At 35.8% G+C, this 23,267-nt stretch overlaps 1 long non-coding RNA gene across 1 annotated transcript; it reads right to left on the bottom strand.

Annotated features, from left to right (window-relative positions):
* Positions 1 to 1,917: 1,917 nt before the first annotated feature.
* Positions 1,918 to 8,391, bottom strand: LOC125963577 (uncharacterized). The gene is made up of 2 exons (XR_007475738.1): positions 6,582 to 8,391; positions 1,918 to 3,812 (listed from the first exon to the last, which is right to left on the bottom strand). It is a non-coding gene; the product is annotated as an uncharacterized LOC125963577 (long non-coding RNA).
* Between the last annotated feature and the right edge of the window lie 14,876 nt (positions 8,392 to 23,267).

Raw genomic sequence — 23,267 nt, 5'->3', positions numbered from 1 at the left:
AGATCAGTGGGTTTTAAGTATGGAATGAATCAATTATTGTAAGCAGAACCCCTGTGTAAATCAACCTCAGGATTATAAAATGAATCTTTGACAAGTATTCAAGGTTTCAGCGTTGTCTCAATAATGAGGATTAAGTTCTTACTAACAAGTGAAAGCAAAAGTTGTATTCACTTACTAAGGAATATATGCATATTCATTAAAAGAAGTCAGATGAATGAGGCTTTATAAAAATGAGGAGGCATCTAGAAGCACCACTAAAGGTAAAAATCCATGATAAATATGTCTAGTTTATGTTAAAAAAAAATCCCCAAATCATATTTCAGGAAATGGCAATACATTTGTGATTGAGAAATAACTATGTTAGCAATGAAAAATAATAAGGTAGTTTTTTATATTTTTATTTTAATCAAACTTTAAAAATAAAAAAAAATCAAGGATTGTCTTAAAAGAAATCAAGACTGCTCGTCAGTTTTAGTAATTCTTAGAATTTGGTATTTTTCAACTGGGAAGAACAATAGAATGTAAAGTTTTAAAAGGACTGAAGACAGAGAAAAACCCTCTTTTCTGATACAGAGTCTAACAGGGTAGGGAGATTGGGTTTACATAAGATAGTTCCCTCATGCATGTCCTAGATGATTCTCTGCTTTTCTTTCTTCTCCTTTCCTTTCAGATAACTGTCTTCTGTTAATTCCCTGTAACTAGTTGTTTAGTAACTACACAATTTACTATTGTAAATGGCAAGTCGGAAGCATAAACTACAGCGGCATGTTTATGTGTGCTTACCAATTTACTACCGTACTTGAATGCTTATGCTTCTGATAGGATAGGGTTTATGTGCTTTTTAAAAAAAATGTTATGAATCATCAAAACAAGAAATGTTTTCTCCTAGTTTATCCTGTCCCAGTTACACACTTCTTGAAATTAGCTAGGTTCTGCATCACATAGAATCAGAAATTAATTAAACCAGTAAATATTAAACGTGATTCTTAATATACATAAAACTGTAACATCAGTGTTCTTTGATTATATTTACATATTGTTCCTTATATTTCTATTTAAGCATTTCAGGCATTATACACAGAAATTAAAAGCATGATTCTTTAAAAACATGGAATAAAGTCTTACAAGAAATTAATTCAATATTCACAACACTTTATAACTCAGTGAAAGGATAAATGTATATTTTAAGAACTTTTATTTATTTGGGCCATAGTATATACAAATAAAAATATAGTACTCTGCTTAATTTTTGCCAGTTAAAATTAAATATGCTAAATCTAATTGTGCTTATTTCTCTAATGAGAAAATGAGGAATTTTGGCATACATGTAGATATTTGTGAGAAAATAACACCTATGTAATAATAAAAATATAATACTTAAATAGTATTTTCCCACCACAATTTTTATCAAAAATAAACTATTTTAATAATCTTAATTTTTCATTTTTCTGTATTTGTTTCAAATATATTCCTATTGTTCTGGCATATATGTGTATCATTTTTTATTTTAAGACTAAGACATCTATTATTGATGTACATGTATAAACGTAAACTGTATCTCAAAATGAATACAAAACTCACAAGAGTGAACTGAAAGAGGATACTTACATAGAAACTGTAAAGGTATGCCTGAAACAGCTAAAATCAATGTCTACGAATTCATTTTCAAAGGCAAGTTTTTAAGTCGTGTGCTGGACTTGAAAAGAGAAATGATTTTGGAATAGTGAACATTTACAGATAAAAAGATAACGCTGTCTGCTGTGCAATGAAGGAATTTAAATTTACAGTGAGAGTCTGACATCTGGTGGTGAGACAGAGGAGTATCAGAAAAAAAGGGGGCTGTTGTAAAGCACCTCCTGGCTTTTACACAATCAAACTCCACTAAAAATTATAAGAAATTCTTTTATATTTTCTCTATTTTAGACATTTTCATAACATTTTTGCCTCCTCCTAATGAATCCTCTCTTATATTTACATTTCCTAAATATTGCTTGTGTTAAAGATATATTTTCAATAGAGTGAAAATATTGGTAGGCAGTTATTTTTTTAAATAATAATAAATATTCGCTTAGAAATAGTTTGACTTATTAAATTAATTCATAGAAAGTTAGTTTTATGTTACATTTTTGGGATCAAAATGAACCTTCCCTAAATCTTCCCAATAAACAAATTAAAAATTCACAAAGAAATTTAAAGTTATTTTTAACAAAGAGTAAGAATGGCAACAAAAAGACTTTAAACGTTCAATTGAAAGATAATCTTTATTTACAATAGCCAGGACACGGAACCAACCTAAATGTCCATCGGCAGATGAATGGATAAAGAAGATGTGGCACATATATACAATGGAATATTAGCCATAAAAAGAAACAAAATTGAGTTATTTGTAGTGAGGTGGATGGACCTAGATAGAGTCTGTCATACAGAGTGAAGTAAGTAAGAAAGAGAAAAACAAATACTGTATGCTAACACATATATATGGAATCTTAAAAAAAAAAAATGGTCATGAAGAACCTAGGGGCAAGACGGGAATAAAGACGCAGACCTACTAGAGAATGGACAGGATATGGGCAGGGGGAAGGGTAAGGTGGGACGAAGTGAAAGAGTGGCATGGACATATATACACTACCAAACGTAAAATAGATAGCTAGTGGGAAGCAGCTGCATAGCACAGGGAGATCAGCTTGGTGTTCTGGGATGACCTAGAGGGGTGGGATAGGGAGGGTGGGAGGGAGGCTCAAGAGGGAGGGGATATGGTGATATATGTATATGTATAGCTGATTCACTTTGTTGTACAGCAGAAACTAACAGTATTGTGAAGCAATTATACTCCAATAAAGAACTATTAAAAAATAATAATTCATAGAACAAAACTATTGATAATATACTCCTAGCCCATAATACTATTTTTATTAAAATTATCCAAAAGAATCACAAAATTGGTACAGCAAACTATGTTCTAAGACTAACAACCTATTACAATGTAATATGTTTGTTATACAAAATTAATCCTGCTTAAATTTTGCAGTAAGTAAATTACAGTAACAGCTAAAAATAAAACTAGTAATATTAATGTTTCATAAAGTAGATTTTTCTAAGTTATTTTATCTTATAATTTTAACATGTCCTTCAAATAATTTTTAAATGTATTGCTAAACCCGAATAACAAGCTTTGGTTTTTTTCACCCTTAAACATCAAAATACAAAACTAGAAATTAATACAGAATTGGCATCTTCTGGTGCATATTCAAAGTGACATGAAGTAGCCAGAGAGGAAAGCTTTTGCATGATTTATGTTCCTAAAAGATTTAACCAAACAGTGTGAAAAATGTTCATAGTTAAAAAGAAAAAAACATATCTTGGTAATTGCCTCCGATTAATTGCCTCCAATCTCCATTTTGCTCAGCGTATGTAGGCAAAGCATTAGGACTGCACTGGTTGTTTCTGGTGTGGCTCTTTGATGTCTTCATCTAAGAAGCTGTGTGACACTCAGAACAGAGAATGCCACTGATCTCCGAAAAGATTCCGTCGTTGTAGCATTTCATAAATCCTTCTGTAGTGGCAGATAAGCGATAGTATCCTAAGATCAACATCTGTTTCTTCCTCATTTCTCCACAGCTTTAAATTGAATTAATGTATGGGGTGGGTGGTCATACTGGCTTGGTTATTGGTCTTCCTCATTGATGCCCTTTATATCATGCAGGAGATTGAATTCATCGTTTATTGTGAATCTGCTGAGTAAACTTTCAGGAGAACTTTTCGAATACTCAGGAACACTCAGCAGCGTGAATGGGAGGCATTCTCCTGTACCACTGTAATCAAAGACATAAAAACACTTCTATTAATTTATCTGTGAAAGGTTGATATTCCCACAAATTGATGAGAATCTTGAAAGAATGTTTTAAAAGTAAGAATCAATTTTACCATTTACATAGACATTGCTCTGTAAAGCCCAGGTAATTTTAGGAATGCTAAATAACAGAAGCCATAGTGGTTTTTTTCCCCCTTTGGAGATACTTATTCTTACATTAAATAGTTATTGATGCAGTTACATTATGTATGAAAACTCTCTCTCCAAGTGCTTTGAAGATAGGGTATCTTTCTTAACAGAGACTTGTGAATAAGGAATGCAAAGAAATTTCAAAGCATTTTAGAATAAAAACAACTCTATGTATCCACTAATGAATGTTCGTGTTCATTTCCCCCGTAAAAATACTCAAATTTTTTCAGGCCTCTTTGAATGGGAAGCCCGTGTTCTGCCCTCATCACACCCTGTCTCCCCATGCTATGAACTCTCTGCTGTTTTCATGGCTCTGAGAAAAAGGATGATATCAATTTTTTTTCTGGCTTTTGATTTCTCAGTGCCTGTCACATGGTAGGATTTCAATGATTTTTTTAAATGAATAAATAAGTAATGAATGAATGCAAAAGTGCTTTTCTTTTTTTTCCTCCAGTATCAGTAATTTTTGCCTAAAAGAGAACATAAAATTCCAATACACATCTATCCATGCTTGAGAGAAAACAGCAAGATAAATTATTGCAACACACACAGTCACATTATGTGTGAAGGCTTTGAAAATTCTTTTCTTTGGACAAAAAAAAGAAAAAGAAAGAGACGAGAACCTTTACAATTAAGCAATCCTTGGGGTCCATGTTATAGAAGTAGGTACATGAAATAGACAACGTTTTAGCTGCTAATATCTGCATTGATAATGTTTATACAGTGAGATGCCATCTGTTATATGAACATTTGCACACATTAATGGGCCCTGAGCTTACAATGATATATTTTACATGCAGAAACATGTCAGAAATTTGTAACAGATCAAATGTGTGGGCCCGTAATAGGCACTCCATTATCATGTTAATCATAATCTGAGCATTTGGTTTTCTGATGATTTTACTATAAAATTATATATTTTTAGAGCCCTCTTAATTTCCACATCTTTCCTGATTGCTGCTGACCACATTATTTTTTCCGTTTGATTATATCCTGTAATATATACTCTCTATGCTTCTCATTTGCTATCAACAACCCTATCTAACTCTTCACTAATGACAGAATTGTCTTTCCCAAATGGTTGCAAGTTCCCCAGATCAGGGTGTGTGTCTCCCCTCTTTGGTATCCACGTACTTCGCAGAACCAGGGTTTTCAGAGATAATGTTAACTTTTGAAGGGCCAGTACTAAATATGTCCTGGATATTTGTTTTTATAGAAATGCTACTAAAATATAAACAGATTCTATGAAACATAAAATGTTTCCTTGTTAGCTGGTTCAACTAATGTTATCTGGAGCCAACCCCACTCTGTACATTAGCCTATTTTTTCTCCCATGGTGTTAATCACCTTCTAAAATTAACTTACTTGGTTGTTTTTTAAAACTTTTTTATTATCTATCTCCCTCACTAGAATCTAAGCTGCATGGTGACAGGGACCTTTCTGCCTTATTCATAGCTCTATCCTCAATGGCTAGAACTACCTCTGTCTATAGCAGGTGCTTAGTAATTGTTAATTTTCCCCTAGACACTCCATTTGGAATTGACAACTTGCTAGGATTTGATTCATAGTGTTAGAAGGGAATTTAGAGTTCATTTAACCTCATTCTATAATACCTCTGAGAGGTACCCATGTGACTTCTGCTTGTATTTTCATGACAGGAGGCTCATCATATATGAGCCATTGTTGGAAAGCTCTTGTTTTTAAAAAGAACTTTCTTGTAATGACTTGAAACCTGTCTTGTCTTTGAATAAAATATTACTGACACTGTCCATTCACTCCATAAGGTGAGCCAGACAGGAACAATTCCTGTTTTCATGTCCACATAGTCAAATGGGAGAGACAGATAACTAAACATATTATGTTTACAACACATGTTAAGCATAATGCTTGAATAAGAAGTACAAGATCAAAAAGAACCAAAGTAAAATCAGGTTCAGAAGAGAGGCAGCCCCAGGTTCTGCTGTCTCAAACAGATGTACAATGTAACACCCTCCTGCATCCCTCCACGAGATGTACATTACACAGAAACACTTCTGAAACCGGATGAATGGGTTTTTTCTAACTATGATAACATAGTAAGTATGGCTGCAACAGACTCACAAGACAAGAGAAAAATCTACCAAAAAAGAGCACACTACATTTGGTTTACTTATATGTAAGACTGAACGTTACCATCATCTGCTGGAATTTCATTTTCTTCTAATTATTTTTGTCTCTTGAAAAGTTAAATTGGCTTTCCAAATACAGTTTCATATTTTTCCTAATAAAATAATGTGTGATTTTCATAAAGAAATCTTCTGTTTCTAAAACTTGTTTATTTCTGATATGCACTTTTCATTTCCTATTGCAAAGATTTTTTTTATAAACATTTAGATCACTAAGCAAATGAGTAGCTTCTTAAACTAAATAATGCATGTCATCAGCCATATCACGCAAAGTTGTTGATCAAAAAAATTTGAATGGAGATGCTTAGATGTTATGATATATACTTATAACTAGATTTAATCAGTTTGCAGGGTGAAAATTAACTGCTCTTACAAGGGTTTGCTTTTAAAACTTTTCTCCCAAGTTTGTTGCTTACCTTCAATCTTAATATTTTTATTTTCAAAGCGCCTGCCACTTCTTATCACTCATACCGAAACCACTCTCTTCATAGTCTCTTGACACAAACTCATGCTCTTTTATTATTATTATTATTCTCTTCCATTCTCTCACTTTCTGAACTTAGTTTGATCCTTGATATGGAATCCAAGTGGTCCTGGAATTGCATGGAAAGAAAGAATGAGTTCCTTAACTCCAAGGAACTTACAGATTTGGTCATTCCACAGATTTTAGACAGCAAAATTAACACAAAAGAAAGAAGAAAAAAAATAAAAAAACAAGCCACACAGAAACATCTTTAATGGTTATGGCAGGTTGTGTTTTCCAAAGATGACCACCAAAATCTCTCTCGACACATATGCTATTCTAGAATCTTGTCACTCCCCCATCAAGAGATGGAGTATAATTCTCTTTCCCTTGATTCTGGGAAGGCTTGTGGCTCTCTTGCAAAAATAAAATACAATGAAGCAAAAATTAAGCTGTGTGACTTCTGGGGCGAGATCATAAAAGGCAATGTAACTCCCATTCGGTTTGCTTCCCTCTAGAAAACTTCAGGCCTTATGAGCAGCCTGATTACCCTGAGGCTGCCATGTTGTGAGGAAGCACAAACTACCCATGAGCAGAGGTCACATGGAGAGGCCCTTGGACCATATGAAGAGATCCCCTAGCTGACTGCTGCTCCAGCCCCACCCCTGCCACTGTTCCAGCTCCAGCCACCATCTGACTGCGATCAGAGTCCCACAGCCAGCTCAACCCTTCCCAAATTCCTGACCCACGGAAATCATGAGGAATAATAAAATGAATGTCATTGTATTAAGACACTAAATTTGGGAGTCATTTGTTATGTAGCAATAGATAACTACAATGGCTTTCAGAAACTTGGTGCTGAAATTAAGGTAGTGAAGAATAATCTTGTTCTATGCACAGCTTTAAAAGCAGTGAAGGCTGAGATTCAGAATTCTTTGGTCCTCTAGAAGGGTCTCCCAGCTGTTGATATTTGTTCTTTGGTAGTACCTAAAATTATGCTTTATCATGATGTGTTAAATGTTATTGAATTTTATAAAATATATATCACATTAGTATAATTTCTTTAAAAAACAGTATCCACCTTTCTATTAAATATATCAAGAGATTTTATTATTATGCCCTGTAATGGTAGGTAGCCAAATGGAGGCCTTATAAACTCTTTTATATGTATTACTCAACAAATATGGTAACTCTTGGCATAAAACAGCATATATCTGTTAAGATTACTTCATCAACGAATGATAGAAATTCTCAGCTTAAATTGATGTAAGCAAGAAAGAAATTTATTATCTCAAGAAGTCAGGATCTTCCATGATGGCTTGGGCTCTGCTTCTTTGCGTCTCTTGGGTCAGCCTCACCTGTGGGTGGGCTTCACCCTTACACTGGTAACAAGATGGCTGCAGCAGTTCCGTGCAACACATCCAGACACAGCAATGGCCTGGAAAGAACAGTCTGTTCCAATGAATTCTTATTTTGAATGAAAAACTCTTTAGCATTTAAAATCCATTCATTCAATAATTATTTATTCAACACTTGATAAATGCCTGCCAATAGTCTAAGTGCTTGAAATGCAGCTATCAGCAAACTAGTAGACCTCCACTTATATGTCACTGGACGTAACTGGGTCACATGGCACCTTGTACCCATTCAATGGAAAGAGTTATAAGACCACAATGATTGATTGGAACCCAATCCAAGATATTTCAGGAAAAACGATCCCTCTTCCCTAAATCATGTAGGAGAGGCATAATCACTTGAACAGATTGGGGCGTTTCTAGCAAGGATCCAATAGGGGAAAAGGATATCTAGTAGATCACTTAGCAGTGTCTGTAAACAGAATGTATAAGAATATATTGTTATTCAGTTTATGAAGATTATCTAATAACGTAGATATGTCTTGTTACATAATGTTAGGTTAAGTTACCAGGATTTTTAAAAGGTACATATAAAATGATCACAACTATATATGTTTAAATCTTGGCATATTCAAAAGGGCCAAATAGCAATACTAAAATGCCAGTAATATATTGCCTGTTTACTTTTTTTTTTTTTTTTTGCATTACGCGGGCCTCTCACTGTTGTGGCCTCTCCCGTTGCGAAGCACAGGCTCCGGACGCGCAGGCCCAGCGGCCATGGCTCACGGGCCCAGCCGCTCCGCGGCACGTGGGATCCTCCCAGACCGGGGCACGAACCCGTGTCCCCTGCATCGGCAGGCGGACTCTCAACCACTGCGCCACCAGGGAAGCCCTGCCTGTTTACTTTTTGTGATAGAGCTATTTGTGTATTTGTATATCCTGTTTCTACTTTTCCCACTAAATTTTCTTTAATGAGCTTTTTCTTCTTTAAATAGTTCTTTAAATGAAAAATAATTTCTTGTCAACTGTGTCCAGCTACATTATCTACTGCCTAATCTAAATCAAATAAAACAAATTTATGGAGCCTGAAGTTTCCTAGTCTCAGATCATAGCAATGACATCTTTTTTTTTTTTTTCCAGTACTTCCAGCTCAACCAAGAACAAGCAATTTTAAATAAAGAAAAAGAACTCCCTTGTCAAGAATCTTCAGATCAATGATCAGGAATATATGATATTTTAGAGTTTAAATATTTGTCAAAGATTAAGATGATTATAAATTCACTAAATATATACTCTTACAGCTATACTAGGTTTTGGTTAATGTTAACATATCTTATGTTTAAATTAATTAATGATTTACCAGAAAATCTGCTTTATAGTATAAAGAGAAATAGAAACCTTTCCTCCAAGCATCCAGATGCCTGGAGCCTACTAAGGTCAAGCCCCAAAATAAATCATATATAGTTCACTCATCTCTCCTTCTCCTTACTCTTTGGTTTCAGTTTTCATGGGGACTCATGTTTGAGGGGCTAATTATGACCACGTAGGCTGTTGGGAGACACACATTCTCTTGGGAAGAAAAGCTATGAGGTTGAAAAGCAGCAGGGCTTCTTTCTCCCACTGCAATCAGGATAGTCCACAAAATGCACTCAGTAAGAAGTGTTTGCTAGCTTAAAAAAAAATGAGTATCGTAATTTCTCAGTTGCACTAACACGCCTATGCTCATCAGTGGGTTCAGCTGAAGATTTAGAAGAAGTAGTTTTGGGAGATGAAACATTCAGTAATTTGCCTTTTAAAGGTGACTACCTATAAAGCAAATCTTCATGGCTAATGTAAATTGATAACCTCTTGCCTCCATGTAAAGAACAGAAGCCTGTCTCTAGCCGTAGAGATGTGTTAACTGTTGGCCTCTCAAAACTGCAAAAACATGGTGAGCACTGCTCTTCCCTATCAGTGTGACATCTAAACAGCTCAGAGCTGATAGGATTCTTCATCAATCACCTTGATCACAATGGCTGTATGGACAGGGAATTTAAGAGAGCTGATCTGCTCTGTCACTTTGGGCTACCTTGTTCTTTTTTTCTTTCTTACTTTTCTTTAGGCCATCTCATCCATCAACTGAACTGCACAACAATTGAGACCTAAAACTAAAAACACATATAATGACACTTAGTTAAATGATTGGGCACTGCTAAACCCACAGGGAATCAGAGTAACCCTCCAGTTTGATTTAAAGAATCAGTCCACCAGTTGTGAGGTACTCACGCAAACAAATGAGTATTTGGCATTACGCATCCTGTACCTAATAGTCTCTGGTATTGCAAAGACTTTAAATATCCAATGTAATAGAATACATTTGCAAAATAAAATCAAAGAGATCAGATTTGTGGTTACCAGAGGCAGGGGGTGGGGGGAGTGAGAATCGGGTGAAGGTAGTTAAAAGGTACAAACTTCCAGTTGTAAGATAAATTAGTACTAGCGATGTAATGTACAACATACTAAATGAAATTAACACTATGATACACTTTTTATGAAAGTTGTTAAGAGGGTAAATTCTAAGAGTTCTCATGACAAGGAAAAATATTTTTTTCTATTTGTTTAATTTTGTCTGTACATGAGATGATGGATGTTCACTAAATTTACTGTGGTCATCATTTCATGATGTGTGTAAGTCAAATCATTACACTGTACACCTTAAACTTACACAGTGCTGTATGTCAGTTATATCTCAGTAAAACTGGGAGAAAAAAATTAAATCACCAGATGTCAACATCTTTGAATGAATACTATTCTGAATAAATCAAAAAGGACATTGTTAGAAAAGAAAAAAATGAATACCAAATATAATAGTTCTGGTAAATGAGTTTCACGTGCAGGAGTTTGTAGCTTATAAGTTCAAGTATAAGCGGTGGGTAGATGTGTCAGCCCGGGATGTAGTGATGCATCGTGAGAAACTCAAGGAGCACAGCTTCAGCTCTCCCCAGGGACAGCCAGGGAATCTCTGAAGCCTCTGATACCTTGGAGGTCACATCTCCCTCTGAATTTAAAGGTACCTTATTTTGTCTTTTACATCCGTGAATATGATTAAACTCCTGCTGTTGTGCTAAATTTCCAAGATTGTAAAAAGTCAGGGGAATTAAAAAGGTCACTGCAGCATTTCATTTCACCAGCAGACTAATGTTATAGGAGGACATAGGAAATTGCTTGAAATGAGAACCTGTATCCAAATTCTGGAAAACCTGAGTGGGAAAACCTAGGTGGGAAAGAGAAGATTCTTTTAGGTGTGTAAGGACAATGTGAGACTCCTTACCAGAATGTCTTAGTCAAGAAAATTAAAATGTCATTTTAATAGTAAAAAGAGGCTAGCATCTGGTCACTTAACATGAAAATTTGCCAGGAGTTAGTTGCAATATCCATTTTTCTGTGGACCCCTGGACTTGTTTATAAATTTAGAATATTGCTTTTATACCTTAGAGCTACAAATTAACTACACAACATAACCCTTTCTGTTTTAGTACAATACCACTATTTTACACAACTAGGAGTAAAATGTTAGATGTAAATATAAAATTAAGAAATAGGGCTTCCCAGGCTTCCCTGGTGGCGCAGTGGTTGAGAGTCCGCCTGCCGATGCAGGGGACACGGGTTCGAGCCCCGGTCCGGGAAGATCCCACATGCCGCGGAGCGGCTGGGCCCGTGAGCCATGGCTGCTGGGCCTGCGCGTCCGGAGCCTGTGCTCCGCAACGGGAGAGGCCACAACAGTGAGAGGCCCGTGTACGGCAAAAAAAAAAAAAAAAAAAAAAAAAAGAAAAGAAAAGAAATAGTGAAATCAACAAAGATAGAACATATACATGAATGACCAAATCTGCATTCATTCAGGACAAAATGTAAAACAATTTGTTTACATCTATAAGATGAAAAAATACTCATGTTGGCCTAAAATAAAAATAATTGCAATGCATGTTAATGCATATGTGCTTTGAAATCTGTTGACTCCTATGAGCAATATGATATTTTGTGATAGTTGAAAATTCAAGTTGTTTCAAAGACAGCTCTTAAGCAGATCCATCCAAAAGGACTGCCTCAAGTTTATCCCAATTTAGTGTCTGCACAACATGAGTTATCAACATGGAGCATCTTCAAAATAAGTCAATATTCGTGATGTTTCTGAGGTGCACATCAAAGAAATTATTTCAGTAAGCCCAGACTCTTGCATCTTCCCATACATAGAGAAACACTAAATTCCTTAACTTGAGATGTGGCCTCCTGGGCTTGAAGCCCTCAAAATTCCTGATAACTCTCAACTTTTAGGTTGTGAATATATATATATATATATATATATATATTTTTTTTTTTTTTTTTTTTTTTTTTTTTTTGCGGTACGTGGGCCTCTCACTGTTGCGGCCTCTCCCGTCGCGGAGCACAGGCTCCAGACGCACAGGCTCAGCGGCCATGGCTCACGGGTCCAGCCGCTCCGCGGCATGTGGGATCTTCCCAGACTGGGACACGAACCCGTGTCCCCTGCAGCGGCAGGCAGACTCTCAACCACTGCGCCACCAGGGAAGCCCGGTTGTGAATATTTTTAAGTCTACAGGTATAAAGCAGACACTTCCAAAGCAGAACAAAAGACAAATCTCAACATTTGGAACACTGACACCGGTGGCGGACACTCTCAGAAAGATCCATCTGAGGAGCTGTTAGAACGTTGTCACCCTTTTTTCCACAAGATTGTGAAATGGACATTGACAGTGGGGAATTGTCACAGGCAAGAGCTAAATCGGACTCCACGTTGGATCTGTTTCTTTGACTTTAACCTTTGCTTTTCGTTGATTTTGCTATTATAATCATACGTAATGGCCTGCCTCAGGGAACACTGCCCATCTGTGAATGGTTGCAAGAAAAAAGAAAGCAACACATCCCCTCACTGAGGCTGGTCATTCCCGAAGATGTTTTGCAAGACTGATGGCCCTTTTACTTATTACTTCCTCACTGCCTCTCCCTCTCTGACTCTATAAAAGAAACTGGCATCCAGATCCAGATAAGATGGTTTTTCAGAGGCACTAGTCTGCCATCTTCTCAGTTTACCACATTTCTGAATAAAGTCGTATTCCTTGCCTCAAAAAAAAAAAGATATATATATATTCGTGATGTTTGATTATATAAAATGTTAAAAAATCTTATAATTCTTTAATATTTGAATTTTGGATAGGATTTTTTTTAGATTCTCCCAGGGTAAATAGTGTGCTTTATTAGTAAACATTTATTAAATTCATAAAATATGTCAGACAAATGCTTTATAAGCATCATCTCATTTAATCTTCTCAAAAATCCTATGAGATAATATTATTAGGCCCATTTGACAGATTAGAAAACTGAGATACAGAGAAGCTAAGCAACTTGGATGAAGTATATGTTGGAGATGGAATATAAACCCACAGCCCAAGCTCTTATTCGGTGTACTAGTCTGTGTAGAAACAATTTAAGCCACAAACCACAGAGTACTTCCTTCAGTAAATTCTGGTACACCTATAACATCATTATGAAAATAGCTTCAAACTATTATATATAGAATGGATAAACAACAAGGTCCTCCTGTATAGCACAGGAACTATATTCAATATCCTGTGATAAACCATAACGGAAGAGAATATGAAAAAGAACATGTATATACGTATAACTGAATCACTTTCCTGTACAGCAAAAACTAACACACATTGTAAATCAACTATACTTCAATAAAATAAAATTTAAGAAAAAGAAAACAGTTTGACAACATTCAAAGATGTTGGGTAACTAACGCCCTTTAAGTTGCAAAACTAAGTTCTTTTCAGACTCAGATAACTGTCCTGAATGAGAGCTGTTGTGTTAACTGGAATTTGAGGTTAATTCATTTAATAGAGAAGCCATTTGCCTTTCAAGAAGGCCTTCCTATGTAAACAAATAGAAAGATCATTGAGAACCTGCTCATCTTTGTAGCCCAAACACCTAGTGTATTTCGCACATTCTATGTGCTCAATAAGTATCTCCTGATTACATTAGCTAATCAATTAATTTATTATTGAACATTCAATTAAGTGAATCTTGATCTTATAAGCAAACTCATATGTGTATTAGTGCATGGGCTCTGTAGTTTGTGGCACGCAGGCTCTCTAGTTGGGAGCTCAGGCTCAGTAGTTGTGGTACATGGGCTTAGTTGTCCCGTGGCATGTGGGATCTTAGTTCCCTGACCAGGGATTGAACCCACATCCCCTGCGTTGGAAGGTGGATTCTTTACCACTGGACCACCGGGGAAGTCTCTGTATTACATACCTTAAAAGAGGTCTCATAAATACACAACGTTAACTTACCTCTGGTGATTTTCTGAATTTACTTGTTGGGTAAATCTATAGAAAATACAAAATACTATTCATACTCAAATCAAAAGTTTAAATAAAGGCATTGTCTTAGTTCAGGCTATAATAACAGAATATCATAGACTAGGTGGCTTAAGCAACATTTATTTCTCATAGTTCTGGAAGCTAAGAAGTCCAAGATCCAGCATCTGGTTAGGGCTCTCTTCCTGGTTTGCAGGTAGTCATCTCATTGTATCCTCACATGCAGAAAGGAGAGAGAGAAGAGAGAGCTTTCTCTCTCTTGTCTCTTCTTACAAGAGCACTAATCTCATTCATGAGGGCTCCACCCTCATGACTTAATTATCTCCCAAAGACCCCACCTGCTAATACTATCACATTGGGGGTTAGGATTTCAACATATGAATTTTGAGGGGACACAAATATTTAGTACGTAACAGACATTAAATAATATCAAGTCTTAATAAATAATTCTTATTGTTCATTCTTTATTCTTTATATGCCTTCGTTCTGAGTTAAATTTCTGCTCTTTCCTTAACAGTCCAATGTTCTGATTTGTGAATTTATTCATGCCTTTGTAAAAATATTACCAATCTCACATAGCAACCTATGTATCATGTGTAATTCCCTCCTGAGTATGACTAATAATTAATCTAACTTGTAGGTGTTAGATAATATACCATAGTTACCCACTTGCCTAAAACTATACCAGAATTTTAGTCTGTGATCAACATATATAAAAATCTCTCTGTATAATTTCCAAATCTTTTTTTCAAAATGTCCTTGTGTGCAACAGAAAGACAGCTTGGCAGTACAGATTTCTGGACATGTTGAAGAGTGATCTAGTCTCCATTTATTGCTTGAGACTGTTGGATTCCCTAGCATGCTGACTAACTGATTAAGGATTTGGACTGCTCTTACTGCAAGGCAGTGATGGTATTACATTGCATCATTTACTTCCATGAAACAAATGTCCTTAACAAAGTCCACTTTTCATGATCAGTAAAAGTTTATGAATAAATGGGGAAATATTATAGCTCACACATTATTGAGGGAAAAGCATACCTAGTTGGAGGGGTATACTCAAAGCTCTGGTATCTCTCTTCACACCCTAAAAAACTGGAGGAAATAGAGACCATATAAAGTTCTAGGTGTGCATGTTCGCATACACTCTAAACCCTGTATTTCAAACTACTTTAACTTGTTGAGGTTCCTGAGGACAAAAATAGAGCGCCGAGAGCCTGGTGAGTCCTTCCTTTCCATGTTAGGAGGGTGGATGAATTGCTGGGACTGTCGAGCTAGCCTCCTGATTTGGAGATGAGAAATGAATACTAATATTCAAGTCTCTTAATGTCTTTCCTAAATTTCCACATCACAGCATCAGAATAACCAGTTTACAGGCTTTGTATTGAAAACTTGGGTACGAATTGGTGTCCTGCCTTTTTCTTAGGATTCCTTCCTCATTGTTTACATGAGCAGTCCTTGGGAAGCAGAAGCTAACCCATCACTTCCACTCTCCTCCTCCCACACAAAATTCCTTTCCTGTGTGGCTCGCAGATTCAACATTTGTGATTATTCACAATATAACAGAAGCAAAGTGTTTACCCTAAAGGACTGAGTTATCTATTTAAATGATCTGTACAGACAGAACAGGCAATGGAAGGAAAAAGCCCTACATTTTGAAGGCAGTCTTAATAAATATTTTATTGAAATATAGTGGTGTTTCACAGAGAGAGATATGCTCAAGTTTATCCATTTTATCTTGAAATTTTTTTTTCATTGTTACAGAAAGTGAAATAGTAGAAGAAAGTAGAAACATAACAGCAATCATTATAAATGTTTATAGACATAAGTAAAGCCCTTATCTAAAGTTCATCCTGTTTAAGGACATGTTTTATGTTGTACAATTCCTCTTAGAATATCAATCTAATAAGCACCAAATGAGGCTGAAGACAATGCTGTTATAAAAGATGGAGAAAAATGATTAAAATATGATAATTATACTGATGGCTTATATGTTCAATCTAATCAACCAGGCTTCCAATTTGTCATAATGTACACTCACTCATACATTATTACTTAATTATAGCAACACTTCTATTTGGAAAGGTTGTCAATCAAGTGAACACCCAGCATTTTTTCTTTTTTTTTCCCTAATAAGGGGCATATTTTCAGTAAGGATTTGAAGCTGCCATGCTATTGATTTAACCCTTGAAATACTTTGCATGCAAAAACTATAGTTCCCATTGAATATTTTTCTTTATATACATATAAATATAAGTTTATACTATGTAACATTATTCTTTTATGTCAGAACTGATATACCACATTCTAAAAGAAAATTAAATATCGACAGAAGTTGGTGATTTTATGGTTACGATATCCATGTGCTTGCACTAAAAGACAAAAGATGTGCTGTTTTTAAGAGAGGGAAAATTTGACCATAGTGTTTCCCAGTTTGTCTGTGATCCATATTGAATAAGAAACAGCAGTGAGGGTGAAATTTAGATAGTTCTTGGACATGAATGCTTTACAGTCTTTACCCATAGCAAATTAAAGGTTTCCCTTACCTTTTACTTTATCTCTTCTGGCTCCATTACTCTGCCTTCCATTTGGTAAAAATGTTTAACATATTGCAAAAACAATCATGTAAGTGCATCTGCCAGGGTCACCTACTAAGATGTTAGTAACTTGATCATATAACCAAGTCTTCTCTAGCAAAATGAAGCAATAAATTGAAACAGCTACTCATATTACTGAAATGACTAAAAATGTGTCTCAATTATTTTGAATATATTATTGACTTTGGAAGATACATTTCTGTATATATGCATACAGATCTATATATATAGATTAAATATGATCTCTGTATGTGTATATGACTTATATGTATACAGTATATTCTCAATTTTTTAACCCAGATTATTTAATAGACCATTTTGTCAAGATGGTCAGATTATTGACTAAGAATTTAGAAATATATATTCTTATTGAGTGTGGACAGTTTGTGTCCTTAAGTCTCTGGATAATTGGTTCTATGACTCCATTCAACCAATATGGTAGATAAGTCCATGGGATCTATTTTTTTATAATTAGTGGGAGAGAGAGAGAGAGACTTTATTTCTCCTTTATTTCTTTAACTATTCTTCTTTGCAAGTGTAAAATAAAGAAGCAAATGTTCATATTTGCAAACCTCCATTATTCTTTACATCTAGTGTTACACTTGTTACACTAGATGTTACAATTGCAAACATGGAATATGAGCCCATATATCAACACCACTACATTTCTATCACTTTCATGAATTACTAACAAAAACAATTATATCAAATGTTTTGTTTTTTGTTTTTTTTGCGGTACGCAGGCCTCTCACCGCTGTGGCCTCTCCCGTTGCGGAGTACAGGCTCCGGACGCGCAGGCTCAGTGGCAATGGCTCACGGGCCCAGCCGCTCCGCGGCATATGGGATCTTCCCGGACCGAGGCACGAACCCGTGTCCCCTGCATCGGTAGGCGGACTCTCAACCACAGCGCCACCAGGGAAGCCCTCTTTAGATGTTTTAACTTCATTTATCCTTTGTAACAACTGTGGGATTGGTATTATTGTTCATTATTTTCAGTTGAGGAAATTGAGGCACAGAAAGATGAAGTAGCGTGCCAGAATTATTTACTAAATATTAGAAAAATTTCAAACTGGAGTCCCTCTCTGAGTTTTCTGAGAATGTCAACAATAATAACAATGAGAAAAGTTTGGGGGAAAGTCAGGGCTTATGCTCCTTGCCTTAACTGCAACCTCACCTCCTCTGCCGCCTTTTTGCCCCATTGTGGGGTGGCCTGCTCTGCAGTTTCCTCTCCTCCTGGCCCCAGGGAGCTGCTTCTCTGGGCTTGGTTCCCTCACTTCCTGATGACTCCATTTTGATACTTGGCTGACTGCTCCAGGGAGGGATCCAGGTTCATCCCGGTACCCTATCTTAAACCCTGGAACTCCACCATTAATTAATCTAGTTGCATTCTGCTGTTATCATATGTTCACACAAAAGTAGATCCAAACATCCTAAGGAGAATTTGTAAGTTGTATAAATATGTCAACCAAATAACATACCTGAACATGTAAGGAGGGGAGATGAGTTTGGGTTTGAAACTATCCAAAGAAGGGATATGTTTTCATTTCTTTCATACAGTAACACAGCTGAAAGCAATCTTCCTTTACCGTGAAAGAAGGCAGGAAAGAGTCAGGAGAGTACTACACTATTAAACTCCAAGGAGGGTAAGAATGAAAAGTACCTGAATTCTGCAGAGTTAGATTGACAGCTCTTCACTGTAACACTCAGGATCCCCTGAGCCCTGATCCTGAGCACATACTCAACAGAGACCAGAACAAACAACAATATTTTAATAATCAAGTAGTGTGTCATAAAGAATGTAGGTTAGACATAAGGAAGAACAATCTGACATGGAGAATATTTGACCATGACAGTAAAATCCCTAATAAATTTAGATCAAATTTCAGCCAATTGGATTAAGAAGAAAAAAATCCAACCAGGACATATACGTGGCGTTATGAGAGCTATGAAGTCTATTAATGATGGGCTGAATTCTTTATTGGCCTGATTAAATTTACCACACAGTTTGCTATCAACATGGGTGTCATTAGGTACTAAAGATAATGCATAATCTCATTTCATGGAGATGTTGAAAAACATAACTGCCTTCTTGTCTCAAAGAAAGAGGCTAACTCTTTCTAAAGAGAAAAGGGGACTTCCCTGGCAGTGCAGTGGTTAGGACCCCACACTGCCAATGCAGGGGGCGCCAGTTCGATCCCTGGTTGGGGAACTAAGATCCCACATGCTGCGTGGCCAAAAAGATAAAGAAAATTAAAAAATAAAGAGAAAAGAATAAACAAGTTCATGCATTCAAGAATTTTTCTAGTTCTTCTAATCAGTGACTAAGTACATATAGATGTAAAAATCATATAAATCATATAAATTTCAGGTTAAGGGAAGCAGATATGTTGAACATTTTTTCTCCTGTAGTATAACAATTAAAAAATTCAACACACATTTATTGCTATGCTTCTGGTGTTGTAAATAAGCACTTCCATGTCCTCTATCTTATTTAACATTGTTATTAAACATTTTCATTTTCCTTGTAAAAAAGAAATTCTAATCCCTCTGTAGCCTGAGGGAAACCACTAAACCTTTATTCTTCAATTTTATTTAAAATTGAGATGATAATATTTAGCTCCCTAGGTACTATGAAAACTAATTAATTAGCGTTGGCAAAAGATCTTGAAGACCAAAAAATATGAAATTCCTAAACCTAATATTATTATATTTTTATTCTTCACAGTGCCCTCAATATTAGTCTCCTTTTTTTACTCTATTCCCCATCAGTAAATAACATTTAACTTGAAACAATTTGACATGAGCTAAAACCTATGAGCTGTTATCAAGATCTCTTGGCTAAAGACGGTATTTATGCGAATGTTTGTAGTACATACCAAAACATATGTGCTTGTTCACTAAAGATAGGAAAGTTTGAGTGAAAATAATATGATGAAATTCTTTTAACTGGCTCCCATGCGATTTCGGAATGGAATATGATGCTTTGTTTTTCATATTACTGGTGATATGACATAACTGAAGCAGCTTCGATGTTAAGTAAAAAAATGTAAAGTACAGCCAATTGCCTTTTTTTTTTTTTTTTTATTTTTTAGGTACGCGGGCCTCTCACTGTTGCAGCCTCTCCCATTGCGGAGCACAGGCTCCGCGGCCATGACTCACGGGCCCAGCCGCTCCGCGGCATGTGGGATCTTCCCGGACCGGGGCACGAACCCGTATTCTCTGCCTCGGCAGGCGGTCTCTCAACCACTGCGCCACCAGGGAAGCCCTCACCTGCCTTTTGACTTTGCTAATGGACATCGCTTTCTTTTAGGGTAGTCCCATATCACTGAATATGCTTTGGAAATACTCAGAATAGTATTCTTCTTAGCTTTCTGAAGCTTATTTCACAATAATTAAGCAGCAATTTTATATTCTTAACCCAAGAGCCAAGCTCTTGGAAAAACTACCATTGAATTATGGTACTTATTAAAATTCTCTGAAAATAAACCTTGTAATACTAAGGTTTTCAAATATGACATATTTTATACGGAATTCATTTGAATCAAACCACTGTTTGATTCCTAACACCTGTAGCAATGAAAGGACCTCAGGAATCCTGAAACAAAAAGGAATGAGTTTGCAAGTAAATAGAATGGGCAAATCCGTGAATTCTTAGTGTGCTTTTTTTTAGGCACTATTATGTGTTATATTTTAAATGGAAAAAAAGAAAGAACTCGCTTAATTTCAAGGTCAATGATAATCTCAGTCTCTCCTCTTCTCTTTCTTTTCTATTTCCAGCCCAAATACCTATGAATTGTGAGATGATGCTGAAAACGAATTATCTTCCAACCTAGGGCAACATATTTGCCTTAATTTCTTCCATATTCTGAAATTTAAAGAATTAAATGGAAAATATTTCATAATCAATAATTGATTGATTAACTCCCTGTCTTATCAGACTCAAAGCAATTCTATCACCGCTGTTAATACAACACAATATTTTATGTATACATTTTTTTTTTGTGGTACGCTGGCCTCTCACTGCTGTGGCCTCTCCCGTTGCGGAGCACAGGCTCCGGACGCGCAGGCTCAGCGGCCATGGCCCACGGGCCCAGCCGCTCCGCGGCATGTGGGATCTTCCCGGACCGGGGCACGAACCCGTGTCCCCTGCATCGGCAGGCAGACTCTCAACCACTGCACCACCAGGGAAGCCCTATGTATAAATTTTTATAAAGTGTCCAAGGTGCAATATAAAACTAACACAGCAGACAAAATCTGTGAGGAGTTTGCAATCTATCTTAAAGTTACATGGAAAATAAATACTCTTCGAATCCAAATAGGTTGACGTATTGTAGCACAAGATCAAAATTAGGGCAAAAGAGGTAGGTTTATGGGACCTTGGACAATTGATTCAGCCATCTTAAATTATGTATGTAATGATGTCATGTAAATGATAGTATATTAGGAATCAAAAATGAGAACAGAAGTGAAATCATTTTAAACTTCTATACAAATGGCAGATATTATTGCAACTATATAAATTAATATGAACACAGAGAAAAACATATATGTTGAACTACTCCATGTTTTGAAAGGACGGGATATAGGGAAATGATACAACTCTGTTTCAGGTGGACAAGTTTTCATAGGGTGACATTACAATGCTTTAGACCTAGTAAATTACATGCTTAACGTACATGCTTAGGAATATCCCATGCTTTCAAGGCAAGGTCTCCAGAATGAGAATAGAAGGACCAACCGCAGAGGAAACTGGGGGTCTTGGAAATGAGGGAAGTCATGTTTATGAATGAGGGCTGGTGGTTTGTTACCCAAGTGTTTGCTGCCTCATTGCTCCAATTTCTGGGGCCACCCTTGCCTATGACTTTAAAACAAATAAACACTTTTGGACAGTGATATTTAGTCAATTAAGATGTGGAAGAGAATATAGTCAAACTCATAAGAGCAGAGAGTAAGTTGGTGGTTACGAGGGGGTAAAGGGAGGGAGAAATAGGGAGGTGATGGTCAAAGGGTACGAAGTTTCAGTTACACAATAAATGGGTTGTAGAGATGTACTATACAGCATAGAGCCTATATAGCTAACAATGCTGCATCCTATATTTAAACTCTAAGGGGGTAAATCTTATGTTAAGTGTTCTTACAACACACACCACCCCACCCCACACTCACTAATCATAAAGGGCAGGAGGAAACTTTGGGAGATGATGACTACGTCTGTGGCCTTGATGGTGTGATGGATTCTTGTATTTAACCATCAAGTTTAGACATTGAATATATAGAGTGTTTTATATGTCAATCATAACTCTACAAAATGGGTTTTTTAAAAGAAATGTATACTTGCGTTGGGTTGCCTGGAATGATGATCACTTAATATAATCTGATTATTATATCTGAGTGGTGAGACATTTTTTAGCAATAATTATTTTTACCTTTGTAACTGGGTTTCTTATACTAGGCATGTATATTTTTTGGAAAAAAATCCTTATTCTGCAAAACAATTTGGGAAAATAAGTCCATGGTAAAAGAAAGCTTCACTAGTAATAAAATGAGTGAAAACTTTTAAAATGAGCTGTCATTCTACACTTCTATAATTAAAAATAGTAAAATCTGATAATATTATTAAATGTTAAGGAAGGTTCAATGAGACATGTACCTTCATACACTGCCAGTAAGAGTGTACTTTGATATAACTTATCTGAAAAGCAAGTGTGCAGTATGAATTTCTAAAAAGGCACAGCCTTTGACCCAACAGTATGACTTCTTGTATCCTATCCTAAAGGAAAAAAAAAAATCAGAGATACATACAAAGATACAAAGAAATATTATTCATAACAGCAAAATTTTGGAAACAACTAAAAATTCAACAATAAGGAAATGACTAATGAATAATCGTATATCCATTGAAAATCATATTTAGGAGACCAATGACCTGAAAAAATGATTACTCAATGTGAAGTGAAGAAAAACAGAACTTGATTCTTATACACGATAAGGTTTCAATTTTACAAACCATGTATGGGGGGATGGGACTCACATAGGGAAAAGACCATTGGAGTAAACATACTACAATGCTACTAGTGTTTATGTTTCTAGTTTGTAGGATTGTACATAATTATTATTTTCATCTTCATACCTTTCTGTATTTTCAAGATTTTCTACAACTAGAATGGGTTAAAAATCTCTCTGCTTTATCATTTAGGAAAGAAATACCCTTTCTCAAAATTTATTCTAAGAAATAATATTCAATTTGGGGGAAAAACTGTACACAAAGGAATTTATCACAGAATTATTCATAATCTTAAAAACTGAAAAAAAA

The sequence above is a fragment of the Orcinus orca genome, chromosome 1, assembly GCF_937001465.1.
Source record: "Orcinus orca chromosome 1, mOrcOrc1.1, whole genome shotgun sequence".
NCBI lineage: Eukaryota > Metazoa > Chordata > Mammalia > Artiodactyla > Delphinidae > Orcinus > Orcinus orca.
This window is presented reverse-complemented; position numbering and strand designations above follow the sequence as displayed.